Raw genomic sequence first — 19556 nt, forward strand, 5'->3', positions numbered from 1 at the left:
TCCTCTTGCCTTCTGAACCCCTGTGCCTAAAGAGGAACAAATATCTTAAGAGGAAGGGTGAGACAGATGGCTGTGAATACCTAAAGGACTTCCTCCTCTCTGGCATCTTGGTCTATCCTCACCTGACTGCCTTGTAGTCTGGGAGTCCAGGTTCAATTTCCCTATCCCCATGAGCCTGCAGAAGGCTCTGCTTGGTTTCCCCAGTTTTAGTTACTGCTTTCTGCTTGGCTTCTGAGCTTCCAAACTCCATGCCACTTACGAACTGTCAAATGCCTCTATGGAGAAATCCTGGTGGAATACTGGCCCCATCTTAATATGCTTTCCTTTCTCTCAGATTCTGATCTTTTACGCTCTGGCTGGTTTAGTAGTCCTCAATGCCTTCAGAAAGATTTGGTTTTATATTTTGTTTCCACTTTGTAGTTGCTGTCAGTGGGAGCATCAGTCTATTAAAAGCAGGTTGCCCTTACCGAAGATGGGAATTCCAAAGGTCACTTATAGACTCTTATAATCAACATTCTGATACTAGTTGGATTCACTGAAAATATTCTCTGAAAAGTCAGTTGCCTGCCTTACTTAATATTTGGGAAAGACAAAAATACCTTTCTCCATCTCTTTCTGTTTGTTCTATTCCGTTCATCTCCTTGTCCATTTGCCCAAATGATCATTCCTCTGCCTTCTAGAATCTTCAGTCTGTGATGCAACAGAGGGTTATAATTTACACTTTCCTACAGGAAGAGCCATTATGTCTTTGGGATCTGGACTGGAAATTAAACACTCAACTTAAAGAAACACGGATATTATTACACCATTAATTCTTCCTTCATGACTGTAAAAGTTTAGCATAGGTGTTTAATCATTGTACTTCTAGTAGCATAAAGAGGACAGCTGTATACTCCCTAACCTTAAGCCTGCCTAACTTAGTTACAGCAATGGATTCTCCGGAGCTCCAACCAGATTCACTCTACAAAGCTAAATATGCATATTCCAGCTGGCCAGACTATTGGATGCTGACAGTACAAAGCTGAATCTATTTCTGGGCATTGCCCTCGGCTGTAGGAACTTCCAAGTTCAAGATTACACCTCCACAAAGGAAGCTAATACAGGGAAACAAAGGCCTTGTTCCTGTGAATGGCTGTCTCAGCTCAAGAGTGTATCGTGGATTGACTGGGGCCTCAGTTGAGACCACATTGCAGGTCAGCTTTCCCCTCCACCAAATTCCGACTTTTCATTTCTTTACAGGTTTTTCTTCTGTGATCACACCCCAAAAAGCCTTCTGCATGTCACTTCCCATCTTAGAGTTTATTTTCGGGGAACTTACTCAAAGGCATTCACCTAATGTTTGCTATAATTGTCCATTTCATTTCCTAGAGCCCACACTAGCTTAGCGTCCCTTGCTCTAATGTTAAATTCAACTTTAGGCAGATGGCATGCAACTGCAAGGGCAATTTGGGTCGAAGCAGGAAAAAAAGTTGGTAAGAAAATAATGACATGCCCACCTAAGCTAATTTTTAATCAGTTCAGCTCTGGAGTTTACAAGATAAACACAGTAGACTGAGCAACAGGGATTAATGGAAGCTAAATATCTATTTACCAGCTTTGATAATGAGCCTGTTATAAAAACAGGCACACAAGAGCATGTGGACTTAACAGATAGGTGTTGAGGATAGACTGGTGAAAGTTTCTATCTTGCTATTTCTAATGATTTCTAGGCTCGAAAGAGAACTAATTATACTTGGCTTGATTTACTCTTACCTTCTGTAGCTCACGAAGTCAAGGCACACCATTGGAGAAAAATACAGAGCAAGATTTTACTTCAGAGGAAATTTAAAATTAGGAAGTAACCAAAATACGAATAATTAACAAGTTGACTAAAGATAGCTATAACTCTCAGTTATTTTGGCATGTGTTATAATTCTGACAAAGAGCAATTGGTTTCCACTGAGTCTGTGCAAGTAATTTGAACAAAAGGAGAGTTAAATTCATTGCAAACTCCTTTGTGGAAATCTGTGGACATAATGATGGATGGTTGATTTAGGAAGCAGTCAATATTTCCATAGATACAGGATTTACCTTAAGCAGCTTGTAAAATTCCTTTTGGTGCTAAATCCCAAGTGGCCTGTAATACACAATCTGCTCCATTTTATTTCAGTGTTTCCTTGTTTTAAAAAAAAAGTCTTGCATTCAGTACAAACAATATGAAATCTATATTCTGATTCAAGCTTAGATTATGTTACCTCGAAGCCCCAACACATTCAATCTGTTTCTGAAAGCCACATTACACAGTCTTCAGCATTAGTAATAAAATATAACTAATCAAGAAAACCAGCATGCTATCAAATAAAACCCTCACAGATTAAAATTCAAAGAGAAAACAGTAAAATTGGAAGGTAGTAAAGGTGAGCAGTTTAAGAACTCTTACCATGGAGAGCTGCGAGAATTATGCAGGTTAATTTGAATCATCTCCATCTTTCTCTAGAATTAAGGTTCATGGAAATAAGGAGTTTCTGTCTACCACTTAGAACAGCACATAGTAAGAACTCAATAAATATTGAATAGATTAATAAAAAAGAAAGGCTGGATGAAAGCTATGTAACTAATTTTTCCAAGCAATTAAAGAGAAAAGATGCGCCAGATTTATTTAAAAAAAGAAGAAAATAAAACCTAAAAATTTTCATATGAAGAGCATAAAGCTCTTAAATGTTCCATTTTCTATCCGTGGCAGTGAAAGCCACTGCAGGAAAAAAGTTATAAGGATTCTGACACCTGGTAAAGCTCATGATAGTGTTGATAGCAAAAAATTATCTGCACAGTGACTCACGCCTGTAATCTCAGCACTTTGGGACACCAAGGCTGGCGGATTGCTTCAGGCCAGGAGTTCAAGACCAGCCTGGCCAATATGGCAAAACCCCATCTCTACTAAAGACACAAAAATTAGCCAGGCATGATGTCGCATGCCTGTAATCCCATATTCTTGGGAGGCTGAGGCACGAGAATTGCTTGAACCTGGGAAGCAGATGTTGCAGACAGCCAAGACTGCACCACTGCACTTCAGCCTGGGCACCTGGGTGACAGAGCAAGACACTGTCTCAAAAGACAAAAAAAAAAAAAAAAAAAAAAGATTATCTGTAAAACATACTCTCATTATCCTGATTTAAGATGGTAGACTAAAGATATCTTCTTAGAAATGAACTTGAGGGAAAAAAACACAATTAAAGATAATATCAAAAGAAAATAGAAAATACCTATATCCACAAAATACAATTTATGACAAAAACATGCTAAATACTATAAATATTGATCCAGGATGGTAAAGACTATCTAGTGAATATATTGGTCTCTGCAGGTTTATGAAAGAGTCAGAAGTCTTCAAAATAGATTTTATAACCCAAGGAACCACATAATAATTCCTTATTTCAATTGAAACAAAAAGATTAGGTTATCCAACAGTCTAGAAAGGTAGCCCTGAAACCTGTTGGACATTCGTGGAATGGTAAATAATATGGTGCTAGACAAAAAGGTACCAGAGATTTAAAGAGAAATTCACATTTTGCATGGAGTGATGAAGTGAAAATTGTGAATGCTAAAAGGCTCTGCAGCTATTGGAGGTGTAAGTAAAATTATAAACACACACACACACATGCACACAATCACACAGGCACACAATCACACAATCACTTTATTAAGGATTTTACAGTAATCCAGGAAGGCATTCTGTTAATCAACAGGATAGTCATGCCTGGGAGGTCAGTGAAATTTTATGAACAAGAAAGTGTCACTTATGTTGCTGAATTTCTATAATTTATACTTCTAGTATATTCTTAAGGATGTCATTTTTTGGTTACAGCAGTAAAGCTTACTCTTCACCTTTCCTCTATCCCCTTTTAGATATGAGTGAGAATTCAAAAGGAAATATTAGCATTCCAATTAAAAATATGCAAAGTAAAAACTGAGAAAGGGGAAAAAACACCTATACAATTGATAAATATGCACTAGACATATTACACAAACTACATGATGAAATTTTGATCAACATTTCAACTTGAAATTAAAGAAATAAAATATGGTCTTTATAAATAAAAATATATATACAAGATCTCAGATAAAAAATATAAACAAGAAAATAACATAAAAAGTGAGTCAGGAAAATATAATTATAAGGATTCCAGGAAGATATTGGGAATATAATAATAGTTTTTTAATTTTTCTCATTCCCCTAAAGCACACACAGATGGCAACTAGAATAAACTAAACAAAAACATGCAGACAACGAATATTATGATAATTGGTGAGCAAGTACCCTACAGACTCCAACATGGGAAAACAGAAATACCAACAACATGTATTAGATCTGCAGAGAAAAAGACAACAGGGCTTATCGTGGCAATGGAAACACACAAACACTAAAGTTAACAGCAAGTATTCACTGCAAAGTATGAATGGACAGCTAAGAAGAGCAATCAAAACTTGGAGGGAGCTCTAAAGTGTCCAATTCAGATCGCTACAGAGAACTTTATACTGGAGCAATACACGTTCTGTGGAATCCCAAAATTTACTAACGAAAACTTCATTCCAGGAGGAAGAGAAACTGAGGAGAAGCTTTTGGAAATAGAACTCACATTGAAAAAGAAGTAAATAAAAAGCAAGATCCAAATATAACCAAAAACGGAAGCAGAAAGAGCAGATGTCAGAAAACATGAAGCCATATTTTTATCTCTTTGGGAAAACAACAGAAATGAGATCTCCAGAGAAATAAAGCTGTAAAAGTTATCCTGAATGCAACTCTCTCTTTAAAGTCACAGAATACTTTCATATAATTAAAAAAAAAACCCAGAAAGGCAAGTTTTCAAAATGAAGCAAAAGAAATTAAGAGATGACAGACTCTAAGAAAAGATAACAATAAAGCATAATTAGAAAATACTCAAAAATCAGCGTGATTAAGTAAAGAATGACTGGAAAATAGAAGTGATAAAATTCAGCAAAGTTATTTTTCAACTATCATTTCAGAAATGAGTATTTAACAGAAAGAATGCAAGATAACATAACAGATCATGACTTGTGTCAAAATTATTTAAAAGAAAAAATTAAATTGGAAACAAAAGGATTCATGAGAAAAGTAGTAGATATTTTCAGTGAAAAGAGTCAAACTGTAAAATATTTGAAGAAACCAAATATGAGGACTGTGACCTATAACACAGTACCGAGGGATCCTGTGACCAGGTGCTCAAGGTGGTCAGGCTACAGGTTGGTTTTATACATTTTAGGAAGACACAAGACATCAATCAATACATGTAAGAGGTACCTTAGTTCCGTACAGAAAAGTGGGACAACTTAAAGTGAGGGTTGGCAGGGAGCTTCTGGGTCATACGTGGATTCCAACATTGGCAATTGGTTAAAGAGTTAAGTTATTATCTAAAGACCTGAAATCATTAGAAAGGAGTATGTGGGTTAAGATAAGGAGTTTTGGAGACCAAGGTTCTTACTAGGAGATGAAGCATCTTGGTAGCAGGCTTCAGAGAGAATAGATATTAAATGTTTCTTTTTTTTAATTTCTTCTAAAAAAAAAAAAGAAATGGGAGACCAGGAGCTGTGGCTCACGCCTGTAACCCCAGCACTTTGGGGAGGCCGAGGCAGGTGGATCATGAGGTCAGGAGGTCGAGACCAAGACCATCCTGGCTAACACAGTGAAACTCTGTCTCTACTGAAAATACAAAAAAAAATTAGCCGGGCATGGTGGCGGGCGCCTGTAGTCCCAGCTACTTGGAGCTACTTGGGAGGCTGAGGCAGGAGAATGGCGTGGACCCGAGAGACAGAGCTTGCAGTGAGCCGATATCACACCACTGCACTCCAGCCTGGGTGACAGAGTGAGACTCTGTCTCCAAAAAAAAAAAAAAAAAGAAAAAGAAAAAGAAAAGAAACAGGATACATGCTCAGAACATGCAGGTTTGTTACATACATGTACGTGTGCCATGGTGGTTTGCTGCATCTTTTGACCCATCCTCTAAGTTCTCTCCTCTCACCTCCCACCCCCAAACAGACCCTGGTGTGTGTTGTTCCCCTCTCTGTGTCCATGTGTTCTCATTGTTCAATTCCCACTTTTGAGTGAGAACATGAGGTGTTTGGTTTTCTGTTCCTGTGTTATTTCGCTGAGGATGATGGCTTTCAGCTTCATCCAAGTCCCTGCAAAGAACATAATCTCATTCCTTTTTATGGCTGCATAATATTCCATGGTGTATATGTACCACATTTTTTAAATCCAGTCTATCATTGATGGGCATTTGGATTGGTTCCATGTATTTGCTATTGTAAATAGTGTAAATGTTTCTTATCAGACTTAACAAAGTGCAAGACTCTTAGTTAATTCTCTTCTGGATCAGGAAAAAGACCCGGAAAGGGAAGGAGATTCTCTACAGAATGTAGATTTTCCCCATAAGAGACAGCTTTGCAGGGTCATTTCAAAATATGTCAAATAAATATATCCTGGGTAAAATACTTTGATTTCTTTCAGGACTTGCTGTCTGTCATGTTGGTATCTCATTGCTACAAAGAGTTGGTTTTGTCAGTCTTAAGGTCTCTGTTTTAATATTAATGCTAATCAGCTGTGCCTAAATTGTAAAGGGAGGAGAGTATAATAAGGCATGTCTGATGCTTTTTCCAATTATGGCCTGAATTAGTTTTTTAGGTTAATTTTTTAATGCCTTTGGCCAAGAGGAGGGGAGCTTAGAATTTTATTTTTGGTTCCTGATATAGAAAAGAGGCAAATAAAATTCAATATACATATATTTAGATCTCCTGAAGAAGGTAAAAGCAATGAATGATACAAATAATGAAAATATATTTCAAGAAAACTTTTCCAAATTAAAATATTATATTAATCTATATATTAAAATAGCCACATACCTGTGAACAGCTAGTATACAACACTAAAATTATTGTATCAGAAAAAAAGAAACAAGCAGAAAGAAGAAGAAGAAAGAAAAAAAAGGAAGGGAAGGGAAGGGAAGGGGAAGGGGAAGGGAAGGGAAGGGGAAGGGGAAGGGGAAAAGAATACTTTTGAACTTCTGGCAAATAACTAATAAAAGTCAAATAACTTATGAAGAAAAAAAAAAACCCGTGTGGTCATTAGATTTTTCAAGAGCAACGTTTTATATCACAGTATATTTAAAATATTCAATAAAGTAAAATTTAAGTCAAGGACTTCATATCCAGTCCATATAATATTCAAGTATAAAACGCACAGGCACAGTTTTATTTCCATGCAAAAATAGAAGGAATATTGCTTTCATGATTCTTTCCTGAAAATCTAAAGAATAAGCTTCAGACAACATAAGTGACTGAAATTACATAAATATAAGGCAGGTGATGAACATAAAATTATGTATTTTCCATGGGGGTAAATAGTGAGTACAATAGAGTATGTACTGACTTTCTGCTGTGACAATAAAGATTTAGCTAAACCATCAAAAATAGGTATAATGATTGACTAAAATGATGGTGTGGTGACTTCTGTGAACTGCTGTCCCACAATAGCAATGAAAATACTAGCAAAGCAAAATTAACCATTAACCATTTCAGAACTCTAGAAATTAACCACAGCTATGGAAAACCAAAAATAATTTATCCAAAAGCAACCACTGAATATCAGTAAAGCAGGGCAGGGTGTGTAACATTTTAACTTGGGATTATTCCCATTCCTACTTCATTGGCAGCTCAGTAGTCTTACAGCCATGAAAAGCCAGTATTCTTGCAACCAATCAAAATCATTTACCTCAACTAAAACTCCATTAAAAATACAATCTTCAGGCCAGGCGCGGTGGCTCACGCTTGTAATCCCAGCACTTTGGGAGGCCGAGGCGGGTGGATCACGAGGTCAGGAGATTGAGACCATGGTGAAACCCTGTCTCTACTAAAAATACAAAAAAAAATTAGCCGGGCATGGTGGCGGGCGCCTGTAGTCCCAGCTACTTGGAGAGGCTGAGGCAGGAGAATGGTGTGAACCCAGGAGGCGGAGCTTGCAGTGAGCCGAGATCATGCCACTGCACTCCAGCCTGGGTGACAGAGCGAGACTCCGTCTCAAAAAAAAAAAAAAAATACAATCTTCAGAGCACAGTCAATATTTTGTCTAGACTTTCAGCTCCCAGAAAAAACTCTATTCCCAGGTACTATGGCTATTCAATTTAACTCAGAGCTCAGCTCATCAGGAAGAAAATTTTAAAAGCCCTACCCCTTTGGCATTTCTTGAACAATAGTAATTTCTTGACAACACCGCGGCTTCCTGAAGCTAAGACTTGATTTGCTTGTGGCAAACAAGAGCCTAGCCTGAAATATAAAAGGAAATAATTGAGAACAAGATGATATAAGGAACTTGAATGTTCTGACATATTTCTGAAGATTGCAAAGGCTGTACTCATGCACAAAGCTGTACCGATGCCCAAGATAAAAGATAAGACCCAGTCACCACTGGCTGATCTGGCAGCCCTGCACAAGCAGGAGGTCAAAGCTTGTAAACTACCTGAAATATGAAGTTATGCCTTCTCACACAGATCCCCTTTGCAAAGGGAGGAAGACAAACAAGTAAAACATGTAAGGAAATCTTCTGACCTTTATATTGGCTGATCACATTACAATGACATAAGGATGAACCCTAGAAAGCTAAACATAAAAATTAAAACAGGCCAGGCATGATGGTTCACGCCTGTAATCCCAGCACTTTGGGAGGCCGAGGTGGGTGGATCATGAGGTCAGGAGCTCAAGATCAGCCTGGCCAACATAGTGAAACCCCGTCTCTACTAAAAATACAAAAAATTAACTGGGCGTGGTGGGGGGTGCCTGTAATTCCAGCTACTCAGGAGGTGAGGCAGGAGAATCGCTTGAACCTGAGAGGCAGAGGTTGTGGTGACCCAAGATTGCACCATTGCACTGCAGCCTGGGCAACAGGGTGAGACTCTGTCTCAAAAAAAAAAAAAAAAAAAATTTGAACAGATTTTTTTAAAAGTAGCAGAGAACTCAGTGGCTTCAATTCCAGAGAATGTAGAATCTACAGGATTAGTTCAGATAATTCCCTAAACAAGTAAATAGCAAGAGGAAAGTAATTAGCAACAAAATAAAAACATTAAAAGCCAAAAAGATAGAAAACTAGAAGGGGAAACAGCATCTGATTAAAGTTGTTACAGTATATTATCTAAAATATTTAGTTTTCAACAAAAAGATAATTATGAGAAATGCAAAGAAATGGGAAACTATTCCACATACACAGGGGAAAAAATCCAATAGAAAATTTCCCTGAGAGGGTCCAGATTTTAGACTTAGCAGACAAAGACTTAAAAGTAGCTATTATAAACGTTTAAATAACTAATAAAAGAAATCATGAGTAAAGAATTAAAGAAAAATACGAGAACTATGTCTTGTCCAATAGAGAATATCAATAATAATGTTGAGTAGAATATCTTGATACTGATATTGAAATAGAAAATGTAAAAAGAACTAAATATAAATTCTGAAATTGAAAAGTATAGTAACTAAAATGTTAAAACCCACTAAAGGGAAATAAATAGCATATTTGAGCAAGCAAGAGAAAGAATAAGTGAACTTGAATAGAAGTCAAGAAAGATTACTCAGGTCAGAAAGGAAGAAAAACGAGCAGAACTTCAGAAACTTGTCAAGAATACAAAAATACACATAATAGGCATCTGAGAAGAACACAAATGACGTGGCACTGTTTGCCTGGGGAAATACCCAAGGTTCATTTTCTCACACTAAGGAAAATGAAAACGTAGATGCACAAGGTGTGGGTTTAAGAGTGGAAAGTTTAGGCCAGGCATGGTGGCTCACGCCTCTGATCCCAGCACTATGGGCAGCTGAGGCAGGCAAATCATGAGGTCAGGAGTTTGAGACCAGCCTGGCCTATCAGGGGAACCCACCCCCAATATTTCAGTATAGGTTCTTTCTGTTTTCCATAAGTGTGAGCCGGCTGAGAAATAAACAGAAAGAGTACAAAGAGAGGAATTTTACGGCTGGGCCGCTGGGGGTGACATCACATATCGGTAGGACTGTGATGCCCACCTGAGCTGCAAAACCAGCAAGATTTTATTAAGGATTTCAAAAGGGGAGGGGGTGTAAGAACAGGGAGTAGGTACAAATATCACATGCTTCAAAGGGCAAAAGGCAGAACAAAGATCACATTCTTCTGAGGAAACAGGACAAGGGCAAAATCAGAACTCCTGATAAGGGTCTATGTTCAGCAGTGCATATATTGTCTTGATAAACATCTTGACAGAAAACAGGGTTTGAGAGCAGAAAACCGGTCTGACCAAAAATTTACCAGGATGGAGTTTCCCAATCCTAGTAAGCCTGAGGGTTCTGCAGGAGACCAGGGCGTATCTCAGTCCTTATCTGAACTGCATAGGACAGACATTCCCAGAGCAGCTGTTTATAGACCTCCCCCAAGGAATGAGTTCCTTTCCCAGAGTATTAATATCAATATTCCTTGCTAGGAAAAGAATTTAGCGATATCGCTCCTACTTGCACGTCCGTTTATAGGCTGTCTGCAAGAAGAAAAATATGGCTGTTTTTGCCTGACCCCTGCAGGCAGTCAGACCTTATGGTTGTCTTCCCTTGTTCCATAAAAATCTCTGTTATTCTGTTCTTTTTCAAGGTGCACTGATTTCGTATTTTTCAGACACACATGTTTTAAAATCAATTTGTACATTTAACACAATTATCATAGTGGTCCTCAGATGACATACATCCTCAGCTTATGAAGATAACAGGATTAAGAGATTAAAGTAAAGACAGGCATAAGAAATTATAAAAGTATTATTTGGGAACTGATAAATGTCCATGAAATTTTCACAATTCATGTTCCTTTGCAGCAGCTCCAGCCTGTCCCTCCGTTCAGGGTCCCTGACTTCCTGCAACACTGGCCAACATAGTGAAACCCCGTCTGTACTAAAAATACAAAAATTAGCCAGGCACGGTGGCACATGCCTGTAGTCTCAGTTACACAGGAGACTGAGGCAGGAGAATCACCTGAACCCGAGCAACGGAGGTTGCAGTGAGCAGAGGTCGTGCCACTGCACTCCAGCCTGGGCAACAGAGCAAGACCATCTCAAAAAAAAGAAAAAAGAGTGGAAAGTTTCACAGGTGAAAGAAACAAGACAAAAGCTCCCTCATGTAGAGTAAGGAGTATTGGGAACAGATCTCCCTCTGCAGCAGAATGCAGTTGGTTTTATAGAGCGGCTTGAGGAGGCAGTGTCTGATTTACATAGGGCCCAGGGGATTGGTTGAACCAGATATTCCATTTACATAGCCCATGAAGAGGCTGGCCATCCCACCTTAATCTTTTATTATGCAGATGGGGTCTCTACCTGGACCACGCCATGACACCCACACACTTAGCAACAAAGAAAAGGGAAGAGAAAAACCTCCATGCTGGATATACCTGGCATCTGGCACAGCTGCCGGCAACCACCTATGCAGGCTTCCAGCTTGCTTATCTGGGCTTGTAGCTTGATTTTTCAGGCTGCTTTGTGTTGAAAAGAAATGATTTGGGGGCTGCTTTTTTATTTTATTTATTTATTTATTTATTTGAAACAGAGTTTCATTCTTGTCTCCCAGGCTGGAGTGAAATGTCACGATCTTGGCTCACTGCAACCTCCGCCTCACAGGTTCAAGTGATTCTCCTGCCTCAGCCTCCAAGTAGCTGGGATTACAGGCACCCGCCACCACGCTCAGCTAATTTTTTGTATTTTTAGTACAGATGGGGTTTCACCATGTTGGCTAAGGTGGTCTCAAACTCCTAACCTCAGGTGATCCACCACCTCGGCCTCCCAAAGTGTTGGAATTACAGGCATGAGCCACCACACCTGACCAAATTTTTTATTTTTTATTAAATGATAAATCTTACCAAGGACTTCCAAACCCTCACTAACTGCTTAAGTAATTTATTTTTAACTCCTATATTACAAAGAGAATGGGGTATAAAAAATATGGGAAAGAATTATGGCTAAAAACTTCCCAAATTTGATTTATAACATTAATCTATACTTCCAAGAATTTCAACAAACTCCAAGTAAAGCAAAATAAAATTTGAAAATCCATACCTAGAAAAATTATGGCCAAAATGACATCACATAAAAATGACTCTCATTAACAGCTTACGCTTCTCATCAGAAATCAAGCAGATAGCATCTTCAAAGTGTTTAAACAAAGAGATTGTCAACCAGGAATTCCTTATGCAGCAAAACTACCCTTCAAAAATAAAGATGAACTGAAGACATTCCCACATAAACAAAAATTAAAAGAATGTGCTACTAACAGCTCTACTCTGTAATAAATACTAAGGGAGCTTTTTGGTCTGCAATGAAAGGATATTTGAATATACTCACAAAAAATAAAAAGCACCAGTAAAGATAACTAGATAACATGAACGTATTTTTGTTTGGAACTGTCTTTCTTATAGTTGACCCAAAAGACTGTGACAAAATGCAGTATTATAAAGCAGTACCGAAGGGCTTATAATGTAAGAAGTGATTGCAAGACATTAATAATACAAAGGAGAGGGGTTAGAAAAGAAAGTATATTAGAGCAAAGTTAACGTATACTATTGAAATTAAGTTAATATCAACATGAACAAGATTATTTTAATGTAAGAGGCTAATTATAATCTCCAGAAAAACAAATAAGAAAATAATTCAGAAAATAGTAAAGGAAACAGCAAGAGAATTAAAATGCTATACAAAAAATTATCTATTTAACAGAAAAGGCAGGAATCAAGGACTAGAAAACAAAATAAAGCAAAACAAAAAGACGTATAAAAATAGCAAATACGACAAATTGAAAGCTTATCTAATCTGTAATTATAATAAATATGAATGGATTAAATATTCCAATCATAAAGATAAGCAGGAAATATTTCTGTCATGACCCAGCTATATACTATCTACAAAACACATACTTTATATTCAAAAACAAACAAGTTGAAAGTAAAATGATCAAAAAGACACACCATTCAAGTACTAAACAAAAGAAGGCCATAGTGGTTGTACTTATGTAAATAAAATGATTGTATGAGAAAAAAACTTTTAGTAGAGACAAAGAAATTGTATTTATTATGTAGGTATATAAGTAAATATGCATCTAATACATGAAGCAAAATACATTAAGCAAAAACTTCTAGAATTGAAGAGAGAAACTGACAGTTAGAATAGTAGTTGGGTTTTCAATACCTGCCTTGTAGTAATGAATAAAATAACTAGGTATGAAATAAGCGAGTCTGTAGAATAGCTAAAAAATACCATAAACCAACTAGAGCTAACAGGCATTTACACAACACACTTCTCAACAATGTAGAATACATGTACTTCTCAAGCATGCAGGAAACACTTTCCAAGATACATCAAATGCTAAGGCTAAATAAATTTAAATTGCTTAGAGTCATACAATACATATTCTCTGACAAAAATAGACTTAAATTAGAAATCCATAACAAAATGAAATTTGAGAAATTCACAAATATGTGGAAATTATACAACACATTCACAAAGAACTTAGGAGTCAAAAATAAATCATAATAGAACTCAAAAATATTTTCAAACTTACAATATACTAAAACTTATGGATTGCAACTATAGCAATGCTTACATGGAAATGTATAGCTGTAATATAGAGCAATAAAAAATCTCAAGTTAATAATAAGCAGTAGGAGTAAAACAATAAAAATTGAGTGAAAATAAATGAAATACAGAATAGAAAAGCAATAGAGAATACTAACAAAACCAAAAGTTGATTCTTTGAAATGTTTAACAAATTAATAAATCTTTAGCTTATGCTGACCAAGAAAAGCAGACTGAAAATACAAATTAATATATTTATAAACAAAAGAGGCTGTATCACTACCAAGTTTGCAGAAATAAAACAGATTGTAAGAAAATGCCATAAACAACTGTATGTCAACAAAAGAGTTCACTTAAAATGGACAAATTCTTAGAAAGATACAACCAACTGAAACTGGCTCAAAAGAAATAGAAAATATATAGATACACTTATAACTATAGAGATCGATTATGTGATTTTAAAACTTTCTAAAAGAAAAGTACAAGCCCACAGAGCATCGCTAATGAACTCTACTAAATATATTAAATATCAATACTAATACTTCATAAAATCCTCCATAAAATGAGAGGAAGAAACACATCCCAACTTATCCTATGAAGTATTTCCTGATACCAAAGCCAGAAAAAGACATTACAATAAAAGAAAACTACAGACTAATGTCTTTTCTGACTATATACACAAAAATATTCAACCAAATACTAAAAAACTGAGCCCAGCATCGTAAGAGAATTTCATGCTAAGACTGCACGGAATTTATCGCAGCAATTCAACATTGGATTAACACCCAAAAATGAATCAATATAATATACCATATTAATAGGATAAAGGACAAAAACAATATAATCTTCTCAACTGATGCAAAAAAAAGGCATTTTTTAAAATCCAAAATACTTTAATGATAAAAAACATGTAAAAAATTATGAATAAAAGGGAACTTCTTCATCCTGATAAAGGGTATGTGATCAAAATCCACATATAACATCACATTAGGTGGAGAAAGATTGAATAATTTCCCACTCAGATCAGGAAAAATGCAATAATAACCACCTTTGCCCCTTCTATTGAACATTGCACTGAAGGATCTAGCCAAGGTGATTACGCAAGAAAATAATTTTAAAAATTCTGTGAGAAAAGGAAGAAGTAAAGCTATTTTTCTTTAAAGATGCCAGGATCTTTATATAGAAAATCCTAAGACATCTACTAAAAAACTACTGGAACTAATAAGAGCAAGGTTGAGGTTATAAGATCAATATACAAAAATCAATTGTACTTCTATATACTAGCAATGAACAATTCAAAAATGAAATTAATAAAACTTGTATTTGTAATGGTATTCAAAAGAGCAAAATATCTAGGAATAATTTTTTAAAATAAGTTCAAAACTTGTATACTGAATATCACCAACATTGTTGAAAGAAATGTCAAAGATCAAAATAAATAGAAATGTAAAAGATTGAAATAAATACTACTTTGGTCACTACTTGTTATTTTATGTTTTTAAATCAAAAAATTAATAATATTGTTAAAATGCTAGTATATCCCAATTTCATCTACAGATTCAATGCAATCCCTATTAAAATTCTAACTCGTCAGTTATCAGAAATTGACAAGCTGATCCTAAAATACACATGCAAATGCAAGGAACCAAAAGTAACCAAACAATCTTGAAAAAGAATAACAAATGGACTCCCACGTTGCCCATTTTTAAAATTACTACAAAGCTATGGGAATCAAGACAGTGTGGTACTGGCATAAAGACATACAGAGAGATCAATGAGCTAGAATTGAGAGTATAGAAATAAACCCTCTCCATTTATGGCCAATTGACATTTTACACAGATACCAAGACAATTCGGTTTGAAAATGTTGTCTTTTTAATCTATGGTGGTAGGACAACTAGATACCCACATGCAAAAGAATAAAGGTGGATTCCTTACTTATATCATAATTAGTTTACAAACAATTCCTCACAAATAATTAACTTTAAATGAGTCATAAATGTGAATGTAAGAGTTAAAATTTTAAAAACCCACAGGATTATCATGATGTTAGATTAGTCAGTGGTTTCTTTGATGTGACACCAAAAGCATAAGCAATAAAAGAAATAATAGATAAATTGGATTTCATCAAAACTACAAACTTTTATTATTCATAGGACACAATCGAGAAAGTGAAAATACAATCCACAGAATGGGAGGAAATACATGTAAGTCACATACATATATGTATACAAAGCGACTTCTATCAAAATCTTTAAAGAACTCTTATAATTCAATAATAAGACAAAAACTGAATTAAAATATAGACATATTATTTCAATTGCTGTTTTTCCAAAGAAGATGATTTAAATAGCCAAGAAGCACAGGAAAATATGTTCTACATCATTAATCATTAGGGAGATGGAAATTATAACACGAAATTAAATTTAAAAGCCATTCCTACAAATAAAAAATAAATTAAGCAAATGATGCTAATTGAGTATTTATTTGGTAGCATAATGACGCAGGAAGACACTATTCTGGTTGACTTTAAAACAGTGATTTTTGAATGTACATACTCATTGGGGATATACCCTAAGGATAGAAGTAATTACCACATACACACACTTCAACCTCTTTGCTAGTAATATTAACATTATCATTAGGAAATTGTGTGTTTGTGTGATATAAAATAAAGAAAAATCATTATGACGTTTAATTAGTGGAATCTGAAGTATCAGTATGAACTCACAAAGTGAGTTTTGGAAAATTTCTTTATCCACCAAAAAAGCCTAAAAGCAACAAGTAACCAGAAGCAGTGAACACTCGGCATGCTCAGAGTACTTTCTCTAAATATTATTTCCAACTAAGATAAACCAGGGTTCCTTGGAAAAATTATTCCATATTCTAGATCTGGGGCAAGTAAAAACGGTACAAAATGGGGCTATAACTTTATTTTTTACCATTAGAAAACAAGAAAAATATCAAATACCACAAGGTTCATGTCCTAAGTGAGGAAAGTAAAGATCACCTGGTGGCCATCATGCAGGCCATCCAGAGGCAACACTCCTTATCTGAGGAATTCAGAAGTAATTACACTTCCCTATTCTATTATCTAAAGCTGGCACCTGGTTCCAGGCACCTTTCCCAAAAAGGTATAAGTAACTAGCTTTTCTGTACATCTCTGGAATGCATGTAGATTGTAACTCATTGTGCAACCCTTGCTGACATTAAGGCACCAAAATGTCTACTAATGTAATCATTTATTATGATCTATGTGGCTAATATGGTTCAAATTGCCCTTACGCTCCCACTTTGAGGTCTATAAATACCCCTAAGGAAAAATCTACAGCAGAACCCTCAGTCCTTTCCTTCTTAGGCAGCACACTGCACTCTGCTGCAACATTCTTTCTATCTAATATAACTTTATTTTCCAAACCTCTACTGTTGTCAATAGATTCTTCTTACCAACCCATGAGTTGACCACTTTCCAATGGCAAGGCTCTGACATCTCCCCGCAAAAAGCACTCATGGCCAGAGTTTAACAAGATACTCCTGTCCAGATTAGAAAATGTGAGCATTAATGAGGTTAATAACTGCAATGGGTTGTGGCACATCAAACAAGTCTAAATCCAGGAGTTGATAAAGATACAAAAGGAATAACAACAAAGCAAATTGAACTACTTCTCGTTGCTGTTCTTTGAAGGATGCTGAGAAAACAACTCATTATTTTGAAAAAAGAAAGCAATAATTAAGCATTTATCCTGCCTCTCCTATATGAACTATGCCACAATAATTAAATATTGATAAGAGAAAGTTTCTTCTAATAAAAGTCTTCCATCAAATAAACAAGAAAGAAATTATAGAAAGGTGTTAAAGTGAACTAAATACGGCCTGAGAAGGACTCTGTAATTCTATATTTGAGTTCTTGTGGACTGACTGTAACCTAACTTAATAAGTAGACAACATTGAAAACCTAGCTTAAGAGTATGCACCGGGAAAAATCACTGAGTCTTGGCCAATCCTGGCAGCTGTACTTCAACCACTCATACACTGTTGAGTGTTCAAACTGTGTTCAAATAAGGCAACTGCCAACGTGTCACCAATCCAGCTGTTTCTTTAGCTCACTTCCGATTTCTGTACACTACTTTACTTTTTTTGTCTATAAATTCGTTCTGACCACAAGGCACCCCTGGAGTCTCTCTGACTCTGCTGTGCTTCCAGGGGCTGCCTGATTCGCAAATTGTTCATTGCTCAATTAAACTCCTTTAAATTTAATTCAGCTGAAGTTTTTCTTTTAACAAAGGAATATCTGACATTAGCAATTCCCAGTGAATTACTGGATCTAGACAATGATTATCAATGGCTTCTAATATCATTGGAAAAGAAAAATCAGACATTCCTGATGAAAGTCTCCTACAACTATTAAAAAATACTCTTACAAAACTAAATCAGACATAAATTTGATACAAAGTCTCTAGATTTAATCCTAAATTTAGAGAAAATATAATGTGCCTAAGAACATGATAAATGATACCAGGTTCCAAATGGATTCCATCCATCTTTCAGTTAACAGATTGCTCAAGTGCTTTCAAAACATTTCCAGAACATAAAGACCAAAAGTTTCCAATTTATATTTATAAAACCATCCTACTCTGGATATCAAATTATGACAAACAGAGCACAATGACATGAGACATAATGAAATATACTAACAATTGTCATTGTAAATGTCCTAAATGATATATTAACAAGCAGTCTTGAAGGACATTAATATGGAAATATGTGGCCACCAAATGCCTTACACGATGATCTTCATCATTAGCAGAAAAGGAGCAGATATCACTGTAGCTACTGGACAACCAACATTTAATAAAATTCAATACCCATTCTTGACTTTAAAAAAAGTAGCATTCTTAATAAAGTAGCCAAAGATTAAGCCAAAAGCCAGCATTATGCTTGATGGCAAAACACTGAAAGGACCCTTAATAAAATCAAGAGTAAACAAAGTTAGCTCTTCTCCTCACTACTTTTATCATTATTCTGGAGGCCCTAGCCAGTACAAGAAGACAAGGAAAAGAAATACGAGGCATAAAATTTGAAAGGATTGAAAATTATTGTCATTTGCCAAAGACAATAGAACATATCTAGAAAGCCCAAGAAAGTCAACTGAACACAATTAAGAACTAAAAGAGAACCCAGTAAAGTGGTTGATTATAAAATCAACATATAAAATTCAATAGCTTCCCACTATAAAAAGATCAACCACTTAGAAAACATGAGAAAAAGATTGTAATTATAATTGCAACAACGAATAAAAATACAATCGTTAACAAGAACGTGTTAGCACTCTATGAAAAAATTTTTAATTGCTAAAGAATGATAAAAAAGTCATAATGAATGGAAAGATATGCTATATTTTGGGGTGAAAAAGTCAATATTATAAAGCTATCAAGAGTCTATAAACCTATTTGGTGTCAAAACTATAAATTTATAAATTTAAATTTATGAGATATTGATATTTTAGAGAGGAAGGATAGGTAATAGGGACAGACAAGCTGATTCAACAGTAATAAAAAGGTAAACATGAAAGTATATCCAGAATAATTCTGAAGACTTTTTGAAGTATTACAAGGTATAGCAATTCTGAACTTAATATTTGCACATGAATGGAGGACAGACATCAATGAAATGAAAAAGAGAGTACAAAAATAAGTTAAATGTAGTATAAGATCCAATGCTAGGAAAAAGCAATTAGAAAAAGATGGATTAATCAATACATGGTGTTTGGACAAATGGCTAATCCTCTGGAAAGTAATGCAGAAGGGATTCCTGCTCCAGTCTTCACATCAAAATTATTTCTATATGGATCAAAGCTTTTTAAAAACCTGGAAAATACTAGAATAAACATGAAAGGATTTCAAAAATGACACCACCCAAATTAATTTGTAAATTAAATCTGAGATT

At 35.5% G+C, this 19556-nt stretch overlaps 1 long non-coding RNA gene across 3 annotated transcripts in view; it reads left to right on the forward strand.

Moving 5' to 3' along the window:
• The first annotated feature begins 740 nt into the window (after positions 1-740).
• LOC131382449 (uncharacterized) overlaps positions 741-19556 on the forward strand; it is a 29060-nt gene continuing 10244 nt past the window's right edge. For 2 of the 3 annotated variants that reach the window (XR_009211953.1, XR_009211951.1), the window contains exon 1: positions 741-1193. This is a non-coding gene — a long non-coding RNA (uncharacterized LOC131382449). Of the gene's footprint in view, positions 1194-4219; positions 4768-19556 lie in introns of those variants that run through there. The other variant, XR_009211952.1, reaches the window with a different exon arrangement.

Source organism: Hylobates moloch, unplaced genomic scaffold (genome assembly GCF_009828535.3).
Source record: "Hylobates moloch isolate HMO894 unplaced genomic scaffold, HMol_V3 SCAFFOLD_24, whole genome shotgun sequence".
Lineage (NCBI taxonomy): Eukaryota > Metazoa > Chordata > Mammalia > Primates > Hylobatidae > Hylobates > Hylobates moloch.